The sequence below is a fragment of the Canis lupus genome, chromosome 32 (assembly GCF_011100685.1).
Source record: "Canis lupus familiaris isolate Mischka breed German Shepherd chromosome 32, alternate assembly UU_Cfam_GSD_1.0, whole genome shotgun sequence".
In the NCBI taxonomy this organism is placed as follows: Eukaryota; Metazoa; Chordata; class Mammalia; order Carnivora; family Canidae; genus Canis; species Canis lupus.
Genome location: NC_049253.1, coordinates 33,388,767 through 33,402,011, shown reverse-complemented (window position 1 = coordinate 33,402,011; position 13,245 = coordinate 33,388,767). Strand labels below are relative to the sequence as shown.

At 43.2% G+C, this 13,245-nt stretch overlaps 1 protein-coding gene and 1 long non-coding RNA gene across 2 annotated transcripts in view; one reads left to right on the top strand and one right to left on the bottom strand.

The window, feature by feature from the left end:
* Positions 1–13,245, bottom strand: part of SCD5 (stearoyl-CoA desaturase 5) — a 150,827-nt gene that overhangs the window by 8,878 nt on the left and 128,704 nt on the right. The gene's annotated exons all lie outside the window — the stretch shown is intronic.
* Positions 1,576–6,127, top strand: LOC111093582. Its single transcript, XR_005382906.1, has 2 exons — positions 1,576–1,695; positions 5,829–6,127. It is a non-coding gene; the product is annotated as an uncharacterized LOC111093582 (long non-coding RNA).

The following is a 13,245-nucleotide window of genomic DNA, read 5'->3' as shown; positions in this document are numbered from 1 at the left end:
TCCCTGCTCAGCAGGGAATCTGCCCCCTCCCTCCCCGCTCGCTCTCTAAATAAATAAATAAATAAATAAATAAAATCTAGAAAGAGAAAGAAAGAAAGAAAGAAGAAAGAAAGAAAGAAAGAAAGTCTCTTCTATTCCTCATCTGAGCTATTGCCTTGGTCCCTTATTTTGCTCCTAAAAAGGAGAAAGAAAATACACACATTGAGGGCTTGCTCTGTACTGGGCACCGGGCTAAGCATCTCAGAGGCCTTCTTCTCTCACTTACTCCTCCCAGCAGACAGGGATGGACAGTGAGGACCCCAGGGCTTAGAGAAGAGCCAGCTCTTCTGGGACAGCTCCCCCCCAGGAAGAGGCCAGGCCCTTGCTCTGGCTCTCGGCTTTGCCCCAACCCTACAGAATCCACAGCCAGCAGGACTCTGCTTCCATTCACGCCCTGCCCAGTCCTCTTCCTTCTGAACTTCTTAGAGAAGCCACCTGCCTCTTCAAAAAAAAAAAAAAAAAGCACTCTTTAAAAATCATTCCAATAAAGCTTTAGCATATTTAATTGCGGGCTATTCTCTGATTGTTCTTCCTGTATTCTGCTAGGATTTCTTGTTGTGTGTTCAATGGAATGAATGGAAGAGGAAGGAATTTTTAGGGGCCACAGAGAGTCTGGGTGGTGCTGCCAGTGGCATACGTCTTGAAGCTGATATCTGCGTCAAAAAAATCTCCCCAGCCATTTCAAACGGACTTGACATATCTTCCCGTGATGCTAAGGAGCCTTCCTCCTGTGCCTATTTGCTTCCAGGAGCTTAATTCCTTTCTTGCTTGGGAAGAAGGGTGGAAATGGTTCCCTGGCTTCCTTGCTTAATGACACTCATATCTGAACACCCTAGCCAGGGGTCCATCAACTAGTCCATGAGGCCTTCAGCCCCTAGTCCTTCTTCATCTGAGGGATTTCCTTTCTTCAACTGTGGTACAGAAGGAGACTGGAGAGGGGCCACTGACATTGCTCTGTGTTTTTGCTAAAGAGGATTTTTATGTGTAAAGCACCATCGAACAGTAAACTACCCAACTCCACCACTTCCTAGCTTTGTTATTTTGAGGTTATTTTGAGGTTTGTTATTACAGGTTTCTTTTCTGTAAAGCGTGGTATTAACAGACTTATGGAGTCCCCACTGTCCTGGCACTGGAGATGTAAAGTGAACAAATCAGACAAAAATCCCTGCCCTTGGGGAGCTGGGGTATTCTGGTAGGAACACTTGATAAATATATATATTATGTATGTACTATATAAAAACTTATATTTATGTATATCCTGGTAGGGAAGAAAACTAAAAAACAATATAAATAAACAATATATACAACAAGTTAGTGGTAAATGCTAAGATAAAAATAAAGCAGAGAAGGAGAATTTGAAGTCAAGGGCAAATGCTGAAATTTAAAACAAGGTGTCTAGGGAAGGACTTTGTGACATTATAGGCTTTGAGTGACGCTGTGAAAGAAATGAGAAGTTAGCCACCTGTGGCTAAATGGGGCAGAAGATTCCAGTGAAGAAAACCACAAGCACAAAGTCCCCGCAGTAGGAGTGTTCCTGGCACATTCGGGGACAAGCAGGAGAGCTGGGGCTGAAGCAGGTGAAAAAAGAGGAGAATGCCGGAGATAAGAGAATAATAGTGGGCCTTGTGACAGAAGATCTGACAGGTCATCAGGAAGGTTTCAACCTTTACTCTAAGTGGGATGGAGGGTTGAGAATGGACTGTGGGGGGAAGGGCAGAAGCAGGGAGAGCAATCAGGAGGCTGCTACAAAATCTGGGCACAAGAGAACATCGACTTGGATCATGACGGGGGGGGGGGCGGGTGTGAGAAGTGGTCAAATTCTGAATATATTCTGAAAACAGAGTGACAGGACTTGTTAACAGACCAGATTGTGGAGAGAAAGGAGCCAAGGGTGACACTAAGGATGGAGATGTCATTAGTTGCCACAGGGAAGCATGGAGGGGGAGCTGGTTTTGAGCAGCACATGAGGAGCTCAATCTTAACCATGTCAGGTGGGAAATGCCCACTACACGTTCAAGGGGTGATGTCAAGTAGGCAGCTTGATGTACAGGTCTGGAGATCAGGGGTGCTCTGGAGAGAGGTTTGATGGGAACAGAAATTTGGAATTCATCAGCATATTAATGTAGGACACTCACATGCATACATTTTCTCATCTCATCTGAGCCCTGTGAAGGACTCACTGTAACCTCACTTTGTAGGACCTTTCTAGAGCTCTAGCGAGGTCATGGAACTTCCTCAGGCCATACTGGTTGTACAAAGCACAGGTAGGCTTAAAATACAGTGACTATAACCTGCTGCTTACCTGGCTTACCAAGAGCAGGGCAGAGGGGATAGGTAAATATACCTGAAAGTAAACCAGGCTGAAGTGCGTGATCTAGCCATTGCTCTAAGAGTTGCCATTATCTGATTAAAAATATTGTCACCTTGAGGTCAGAATGCCTCACTCCAGCTGGACTGAACTTCTTCCTATTCCTTAGGCAACACCTTTTCTGTCTCCTGTGTCTATGTTCTCAGCCTGCTTTCCTGACATTTCTAAATATCCTTCCTCTGAGGGGATTTCCTCGGTCCACCAGAGTAGGCTCTGTCCAGGGCTCCCATTGCACATTGTACTTCTCAGCTCTCATACTTATGGGCTTAGTGGGTGGCCTCACCTACTAGGTCAGTGGTCTCAACCCTGACTGTGCATTCGAATCAACCTGGTGAACATATAAAAATGACTGATGTTGGGAACCCACTGCAGACTGGCTCAACTGAATCAGAATTTCTGTTCTGGGTGTTAAGGTTTTTAAAGCCTCTCCATTGCAGACATTGACAGTAGCCTCCCTATTATTCGTCCCCATCCTCTCTTTCTTGCCAGAAAGATCTGATTTTGGTCAGATATCCAACTGTTCTCTCTGCAGCCATGTCCTTCAGGGAATGTGGACTCTCCCCAGGATGTGAGTCCTAGTTAGTTTGAAGCAATCAATGGTGATCTTATTCACTTTCCCAATAATTAATTTAGGAATTGGTCAACAGTGGTCAATAAGCTATGGGGGGAAATGGGTATAATTTTTAAAAATGGAAATAACAAATGTTGGTAAAGATGGAGAGAAATAGGAACCTGCACACATTGCTGGTGGGAACGTAAAGTGGTGCAGCTGCTACCAAAAACAGTTTCTCAAAAAGGTTAAACATCAAATTATCATATGACCCAGCAATTCAACCCCTAGGCATATGTTCAGAAGAATGGAAAGCAGAGACTTGAACATATATTTATACACCAATGTTCATAGAAGCATTACCCACAGTAGCCAAAGGGTGGAAACAGCCCAAGTCCCCACTAATAGATGAATGGAATAAGCAAAATGATGTGTGTGTGTGTCTGTGTGTGTGTGTGTCTCTGTGTGTATGAGAATATTATTCCAACATAAAAAGGAACAAAATTTTTATATATGATATAATATGCATGGATAGACCCTGGAAACATGCTTAGTGAAATAAACCAGACAGAGAGGACAAATATTATTTGTATGAAGTACCTAGAATAGGTAAATTCATGAAGACAGAAAGTAGAATATATGTTCCTAGGAGCTGGGGAGAAGGGGAAAGGGAAAGGGAAGCTCCTGTTTAATGGGTATAGAGTTCTTGTTGGGAATGACGAAAAAGTTGGAAGATGGAAGGGTCCTTGAATGAGCTACTGAACTAACAAATCCCAGAGTGGTGTTATTCCTGATGTCTTACTCTGGGACAAGCCGTTTGAATCAGGACCTTCTGTGGAGTAGCTGAGTGCATTCTAGTATACCGTATGGACACTCACGTGCCATCAGGATCTCCTCCCAACGGAGAGCCGCTGGCAGTGCTGCTTCTGCTGGATGGAGGCGCCCTGACCTAGGTCATGCCCCATCCAGTACTAACCTTACATGAGGGGAGTAGTCCATTTCCCAGGCCTGGTCGTACTGCCTCATTTCTCAATGACTCTGAAGAGTGACCCCAACTTCAGGACCCACCATAGGGTGGGTTGAGGCCCTTGATGGGACTGATCAGGACTCAGCTTCTTCTCTTGCCCAGTTCTGTTTCCATCACTTCTTCCATAAGTGTCAACCCCAAGGACCCTCTCCAGTACACTTTTTTTACTTTAAGATTTTATTTTTATTTATTTGAGAGAGAGAATGAGCACGCACAAGCCAAGGGGAGGCGCATAGGGAGAAGGAGAAGCAGATTCTCCCCTGAGCAGGGAGCCCAAGGTGGGGTTTGATCCCAGGACGCTGGGATCATGTAGGTCATGATCTGCTGTAAGCAGACTCTTAACCGACTGAGCCACCCAGGCACCTTTCCAGTACACTTCTTACAATGTAATATCCACCTCAGAGCCAGCTTCCAGGGTAATCTGTCCTGTGACATGGATCTACTGCAGGGCTAGCAGAGTCCAGGAGAAAGCCACTCTCCAGAGCCTAGCACAGGGGCTTACACAAAGCAGGCACTCCTACATATTTGTTGAACAATTAAGTGGATGTGATTCTTTGGTTAATAAATTATGAGCTCTCAGCTTCTTAGGAAAATAAAAACACTACAGTGACTCAGTAGGACACAGAGTATGACATAAAATCCTAAGGTTTCCAAAAAACAACAGAAACTACACAATAAATATGCAGCCTGCTTTTTGGGTTCTTCATGAGATGCTTATCTCTTGGCTAGGTGCCAACACAGGATTATGAATAAGAAACCAAGAATTTGATTAAAGACATTTATACTCATCAAGTCCCAAGCCCCAGCTTCCAACAAATTTCACGTGACGCTTCCTAACTCCAGTTTTTAAAAAAATGATTTCTGAGAATGCGCTTCTAGGTCATTCTCTGAGCTGCCAAATATGGTGCAACATTGGCAATACTTAACATTAATAACCACTCTAACAGGTTTGGTCTTGGTTTGGAATATAAGTGGCTTCTTCTCCTCCTGTGGATACTCAGACCCTGAGAAGACTTCTAGAATCATCAAGAGAGAAAAAGAAAGGAGTAAGAACTAGAGAGAAGGGTTGGTAGGAATCCAAGAATGACCCAAGGATTTGAAATCGGAGATTTGAAACCAGAGACCCACAGGTTTGAGTCCAAAACACAAAAGCCAAAGCATCCAAGCTCACCCTACAAATAGCTCTGGAGCAGCTTTCTATAGCTTTAAGGTGACAGCTTACCAGAACAGACCCACAATAGATAATGAAAACCCTCCCATTCCCACCAGCAATTCCACAGTGGGAAGATGTTTCTTAGCATTTAGCTCAAGATGAGAAGTCCATTCACACAATCAAATGCCACCACACACCATGATGCCCTAATCCGAGTAAGATTCAGTGATAGCACATGAAAGAAGATATGGGCTCTCATCTTGCCACTCTGTCAACGCTTTGGAGACTATCTTTATTCCAATAAGCTGGATCACAATAAAGAGAATTGAAACACTAAAAATAGGCTTGAGACTTGGGGTGCCTGGGTGGCTCTGTCAGTGGAGTGTTTGACTCTTGTTTTTGGCTCAGGTTATGATCTCATGGGTCATGGGATCCAGCCCCTTGTAGGGCTCCGTGCTCATCTGTGAGTCTGCTTGAAGATTCTCTCCCTCTGCCCCTCCCTCCACTCTTGCGCACCTACACACTCTCCCTCTCTCTCTCAAATAAATAAATAAATAAATCTTTAAAAAAAATAGACTTGAGACCAAAAATTTGTTCTATGGAGAAGAAACAATTTAGGATTTCTTCCTTGTTTCTCTCCCTACTTCCCCAATCTGGGTGTGCTAAGCATCTTAAAACATTTTTTCTTTAGATGAAAAAGAAATTGCTGTTCTCTGCCTACAAGCATTTCCTATTGCTTGGCTAACCCTGAGCACAGCAGTCCAGAACCAGCAGTGTGTGAGATCTCCAGAGGAGAACTATAAGAGCTTGAAGGAAGAAGAAATAATATGCCGACTGCGGACTTCTGAGGGGGACTGGCCTGAGGAAACACGAAAGAAGCAAACACTACTGTGGGTGAGAGAGAAATTACAGCCCCACAAATGTATCCTAACGATGAGCGATGAGCTGTCACCGGCATCTTGATTAAACATGTTTGGTTTTGCGATTTCACTTAAAGCCTAGCCAGAAATTCATTTTCCCTACATCTTTTGCATCTTGTAGGGAACCAGGCAAAATCATCCTATGCTCGCTAAACATTCATTTAGAGGACAGATAATATGCCCTGGCAGTTTGTAAATGGAATGGATGGAAGTCTCTCTCCCACCTCCTTGTTCCCCTCTGGCATTGCCCACATGGAGGTGAAAGATGATTCCTTTGGATGCAGATCTGAACGGAAGCCCCCTGATGGGGGAGCCCTTTGGAGTGTTTCAGAAAATCTTCCAGACTCTGAATTGTTTAGGTTGAAAACAGGCTCTGCTGCTATGCTCTTGATTTTGCCTCCCCAGTGTTGCAGTGGCTTTAAGTGAGACAGCTCATGATTACTGCATTTGAAGTGTGCCCTGAAAGTCTTAATCATTCCAGATTTGGCTTTGACCCTCAATTAGTTTTGACATCACTTCCCCTGTGCTACTTCATGATAAGCATTCCCATAGAAGAAAATATTTTAATTGGACTATCTAGATGCATAACATCATCTTCCGGATGCCTCTCTTCCCCCGATGGAGGGAGCAGAGATGGGGAGCGACTGCTTCACAAAAGCATCTTTGGAAATTTGCAAGGTGGTGGGAGAAAAGATGTATTTTAATTTTCTCTCTGCTTTCAGCTTTATTTGCTTTTGAGGTTTGCATGTGGAGGTTAGCTGCATCCATCCACTTGAATTTCATGGGTCTTTGTACAAACAGCTTGCATTCATTCATCACTAAGCAGCAGTTTAAGAGATAAACACAATCATTTCAGAATTTCAACACAAAGAGCATTATTTGTACCTCACTAACAATGAAGTGCTTAAAGACAAACCAGGCCTGCTGATTGCTAAGACGGAGTAAGGAGGGTTAAAAGGCCCTTTTGCCTTTTTCAAAGCTTTGATTATAAGTAGATGGCAAGTTCTTTGTGGACAGGATTTGTCTTGATCCAAGTCACATCACTCTCAGTTCCTTAAATATGAAACGCTGGTTGACACAGTGGGTCCCCAGGAAGCAGCTGGATTGTTGACTTGCACCAGAAGGAATGAGGGCGAGGATCTATCTGTCTTTGGCAGAGGCAATTAGACGAGTTCCCCTCTTAATGGTTTGATACTTAGAGTCTCTCTAGTTGTCTCAACATAAAGTCAAGTTGATTAGACCCTCTTTCAGTTCTTTCCCCAGGGCTCTTTGTCTCTGCTTCTGTCTTTGTCCTTCCTTCCTCCCTCCCTTCCTAATTAGTTATCAAGTGTTCTCAATCAGTAATTGGAACACACACTAACTCCTGATGGTATATAGAACAGGATGACTAAAAGAAATAATTAAAGGCATTTCCAAAATAAAACTTTTAAACAAAGTTGCTGCCTTTCCATCTTCTCTCACCCTTAAACCTGCATTCCATTTTCATCCTTGCTACCTGAGATAAAGTGAGCACTGCAGAAAGAAACATAACCACTTCTCTTAATCTGGGACCTATGGAATTGTGTACAAACTCTTTTGTGTATTTCCATTTTCTGGAGTTCAGAGTGCACAGCTTTCAACAAATTCTCAAAGAGATATTCGATTCCCAAGGCCCCAAACATTTGAGGTTGGTGTTGAACTTTGATCTTTGCTTGCTTTAGGATTTGGCGGAGGATTTAGGTAAGAACATTGAATTCAATTTAAGGAAGGTTCAACTTAGAGAATTTAAGGGGGCGCCTGGGTGGTTCAGTCAGTTAAGCATCTGACTTCAGCTTAGGTCATGATCTCAGGATCCTGGGATCAGCCCCATGTTGGGCCCTATATCACACCAGATACCCTATGATGGGCCCCCGCGTGGGCTCTGCACTCAGTGAGGGAGTCTGCTTCTCCCTCTCCCACTGACCCTCCTGCTGCTCGTGCTCTCCCCTCTCAAATAAATAAAAATCTTTTTAAAAAATAAAATAAATTGAAATGCCTGGGTGGCTCAGCGGTGAAGCCATCTGCCTTCAGCTCAGGGGTGATCCTGGAGTCCCCGGATCGAGTCCCACATTGGGCTCCTGCAGAAAGCTTGCTTCTCCCTCTGCCTATGTCTCTGCCTCTCTCTCTCTCTCTCTCTCTCTCTGTGTGTGTCTCTCATGAATAAGAGGGTGAGGTCTTTAAAAATAATAATAATAAAGAATTTGCAGAACAGTACTTTTATTTTTTCTTAAAGATTTTATTTATTTATTCATTAGAGACAGAGAGAGGAGAGAGAGAGAGGCAGAGACACAGGCAGAGACGCAGGCAGAGGGAGAAGCAGGCTCCATGCCGGGAGCCGGACGTGGGACTCGATCCCGGGTCTCCAGGATCAGGCCCTGGGCTAAGGCGGCGCTACACCACTGAGCCACCAGAACTACCCAATTTTTCTGCCTTCTTAATCAGTTTATGGAACAAAACTTGACCTTCCTTGATGGTGATGAGTGTCTTATCCTGGATTCCCCAGAAGGCAGGGCTTAAGACAAAAGCTTATATGCTACTATTTTATAGAAGTTCAGTCCAAGGGAAACAGAATGTGGGAGGCAGGGAGAGTAGGGGAGCTGATAGGAATGTGTGTTACTGAGCCAGCCACTGCTTGGTGGGACCATCTTCCAAAAGACCATATGGATGATTGAACCTCAGAATACACTCCCTCTGGGAGAAGGATGTGGGAAGAATGTGTCTTCCAGCAACCTGCTCCCACAGCTCCTGCCCCCCCCCAAACTTCTGGATTATGAACATGGCTGCTTAGTAAACATTTGACAAATCCTAATGAGTTCACAAAGCAGAGGTCCATTACAGGCTTCAACTATTTTTATCTCCAATCACTCCCAAGGAGTTTATAATTAAGATAAGGGAAATGAATTTTCACTGGTAAAATCAATGGTCGAAATATGTGTATTGGCTAGAAATACTATACAGGTGACTCTCTGCAGCATCTATTCCTTAGAGTGGCGACACTGAAACTCCTGTGCCCAACCACTGATGGAATTCTGTTGCTGGGTCTTTGCCTTGCCTCGCCTCGCCTCCCCTCCCCTCCTCTCTCTCTCTCTCTCACTCTTTCTTTCTTTCTAGATGTTATTTATTTATTCATAAGAGAGAGACAGAGATGTAGGCAGAGGGAGAAGCAGGCTCCCTGCAGGGATCCCGGGATCAGGACCTGAGCCAAAGGCAGATGCTCAACCACTGAGCCAGCCAGGTGCCCTTATTGCTGGATTCTGACAAGAAGGTGATACTACTGCAGCAGGCCTTCCCTGCAAGGAGTTTACTGGCATGTCTGAAAGGGCAAGATGCAGGGCTTCATCAAGCTTCCGATGCCTGGTATGGTTGATTTTGTCCCTAACTGCTAATTCTGGTAGAATTTGGTCTGAGGCAGGATTCTGCTGTAGGAAAGAGACATTTCCTTCCTCCTCCTCTCACACCAGAGTTGGCCAAGGTCCAGTCCCAGCAGACACGGCCAAAGGTGTCTCTTGTTGCACCTGTGTTTCTGTAGTCCTCTCACTAGACCTTTACGGGTCAGAGGTGCCAAGAGTCCTGGATAAGATCACTGCTGGTGTGAGGAGACGCTGTATGAATGGGCAGTATGCTCACAGACTTCCATACCTCACCCTGGGAGGTAGGACCCCAGGCTGCTGAGCCATATTGTGAGGGAATGGAACTGCACCAGGACTGGTGGGCATGTCCAGGTGCTGCGTACTTCAGCAACTGAGGGTGACAGAATCACACACAAAGTATCACCCCAAAAGCTGGTTCTTGGCTGTGGGTTGTCCATAAACTGGATAATAAACACACTCCTCAATCTGAAAGTATTTTGGGGGATGCTAGGTGTTTCATTAGACTCAATAATAGAAAGATGAATAGGACACATCATGGTCCTTAAGGAGCTTAAGGTCTAATGAGAGCAATATGAAAATGGATCATTTAAATACAGCATGATAAGCAGCAATGTGAGATATGCCCACGATTCTATAGACCTGATGAAAAGGGGTACTTAGCTCACTCTGGGACAATGGGTCTTAAACTCTTTGGTCTCAGGACCCTTTTACATATTTTAAATATTATTGAGAGCACCAAAGAACTTTTGTAAATGTGGAGTACATTTATCAATATTTACTGTAGGGGAAATTCAAACTAAGAAATGTTTTATTGATTTGTTAAATATTCAATGTTAATAATATAAAATTACAACATATAATATAAAGTAGTATCTATAATATGCAAATGCATTTAATATAAAATAAATGTGAAATTGATGAATTCATTAAATAATAAACCTATTACATATTAATATAAATAATACTTTTATGAAAAATAACTATATTTTCCAAAACAAAAAAAGTTTTAGTGTGAGGATGGCATCAGTTTACATAATTGCATATCTCTAATGTCTGGCTTTAATAGAAGTTGCTGAACTGAGACGTCTGCTTCTGCAGTGATTCTATTGTAATATATTGTTTTGGTGGAAGTCTATGAAGAAGCTGTGCCTAATAGTGATGTGGTTAGAAAAGGGAGGACCTCACAGACCTCCTAAAAGGCTTAGGGAGCCCCCACCCAGACAGTCCTTGAACTGCTGACCTCAGCTTCCTAGGCATGAGTTTTGAAGAATGAGTAAGAGCTGTCTAGGTGAAAAAGAACATTCTAGATCAGTGCTTCTCAAACAGTCACTGCGCATCTGAATCTCTTGGGGCCTGGGGTGGGGTTTGAAATCTGCATTTCTGACAAGGCCCCAGGAGATACTGATGGCTCTGGTTCCAGAATCACACTTTGAGTAGAAGGACCTATGCCAGAGAAGTAAGAGAAACAAAGGCAGTGTCACGGACAGAAAAGCCTAAGTGTGAGAGGAATGGCATAGTTAGAGAGTGAAGTATAAGGTGGGAAATACCAGGACACGATGTAAGCATGCCAGGGAGATAATAGACTGTTGTCACTTTTCCCAAGGGGAAGTCATGAAAAGGTTTTAAGTAGGAGGCAGCTCTGGCTCACATGTAAAGCATAAGCTCTGATTCTGAATAACTTAGAACCACAATAAAGATAAAATGTACCCGCAAAAGAAGTAGGCAATAGAATGAAGTGGAGAAAGAAGAAAGATAATATTCTATACAACACAGCCTACTAGAAAGAGCACGTGCTTCGGACTCGAACAGAGTCTGCTTAAATTCCAGCTCTGCCATTTACAAAATGTTACTGAGTCAGCTTCTCAGAGGCTCAGATTCCATCATTTGTTAAGATCTGAGAGGTCCGACTTAGGCGAGGAGAACAGAGTCAGCTACCTAGTGAGGACTCACTATACTGAAATCGATATGATAAAGGATATCCTAGAGATAATAAAAAATAGCAACTGGAAGTGATCATTGTTATTCTAAGATTAGATATGGGCTTGAAACAGACAACTGAGCTTATTAGAATTTTGTATTTTCAAGAGCAAAAAGATTCAGAATGAGAACCAGAGGGGAATCACCTAAAAGTAAATGTTTTGCCTATCTGCATGCCAGGCAGCATCAGCTCACAGCTGTCCATAGTGATGGAGGAGGCGGCCAGTAACTGCGAGACAAGGACCTCAGGTTTCATGTCTGTCATCCTTTCTGGCAAGACAACTTGGACTCGAATTTTCTTTTCTTTTGTCTTTTTTCTTTTCTTCTTTTCTTTCTTTCTTTCTTTTTCTTTCCTTCAGATTTTATTATTTATTCATGAGAGACACAGAGAGAGGCAGAGACATAGGCAGAAAAAGAAGCAGGTTCCCTGATGTGGGACTCGATCCCAGGAACCCGAGATCACCACCCAAGCCAAAGCTTAACCATCAAGCTGGATGCTTAACCACCGAGCCACCAAGGCATCCCCCGATTTTTCAATATGAAATTTGAATGGCTTAAGTCATCGTTTCCCCGCTTCCCTTTCTCTTGTCCTGGTAGTACTTGGTACAGATAATAATGAGCACAGCCCCAAAGAGCACAGAGAGTCATGTTTCCATATTAAATAGAGCCACCACAGTTTTAAAGATATGTGTGTGAGCGCGAAGGACTTTTAATTTCTATTCCTCTTTTTCTCTGGAAGCACTTGGCCTTGAAGATCCAGAAATCCCCTCATCACCACCTGGGATTCTGAGACTCTTCATATCTCATTCTCACCTGGAGGCATTAATTATTAAGTTCCAGAAGATGCATTGCTTTCTCGGTCCACTAAAACAAATATTGGTTCTCTGCTTGTAAATGAAAGTTTTCATTACCCAGGTTCTTAGTTGGACAGAATGTAAAAGCCTGTTCACTTATCTTGAAATACATGTAGATATATGGGGTTTGTCTAAATCTCTTGATAGTTAGGACACCTGAGTAATTGTTTTTCTCTATTTTAAAATGAAAGACAAGATAAGAGTAGGTTTATAAGAGAAAGCCAAATGTCAGAAGAGATAGCACACTTCAGTTGAGTCAATGAGCATGTTTTGACAAATCACATTATCTCAGCACTAAGAGTCTTTGTATCTGTGTGACAGATTTGTTATTGTTGTATATGAAAATAGGCAGTGTGAGGAGAAATTAGTGACTTGGACAGGGAGACAGTTCAAAGCTGATTTCTGACAGGATTTCCTCAGCCAGTGGGTGACAGTAAGTTCTTTGGTTTTTTTTCGTTTTGTTTTTTTTGCTGGGAATGCATCCTTTTTAATCTTTGCTATTTCAGTATTTTAGACTAAGAATTTGACTCTTAGAGTACCCTTTGCAATAAGGTACGCTCCCCAGGAAGGGAGCATGAATGCTCCTGTTCATTCATGCATGTATTTTGTAATTTTCTGAATCCGTGGAAGCATTTCTTTGACAAAAGCAAGGAGAGAGGAAAGTGAGTTTTTAATTTCTAGGGCTGATTAAGTCGGCTATCTCAATGGTGCTTCTCCATTGGAACCCTGTGCCTTGGGGCGACAATCTCAATGACAGGTGTGACGCCTGGTGGTGCTGGTGAAAAGTCTGGGCACCTTGACAGTTGTGCTGTTCACCTGGGATCTCTAGGGAGGGGAGATGAGGTGTCTATGTATCTATTCACTATCCCTCTCACGGGGATAAAACCTCAGCGATTCCTGTTAACAATGACCACAAATTTATAGAATGCCTAGGAATGCACTGAACACGAAACATATGTGTATTTAGA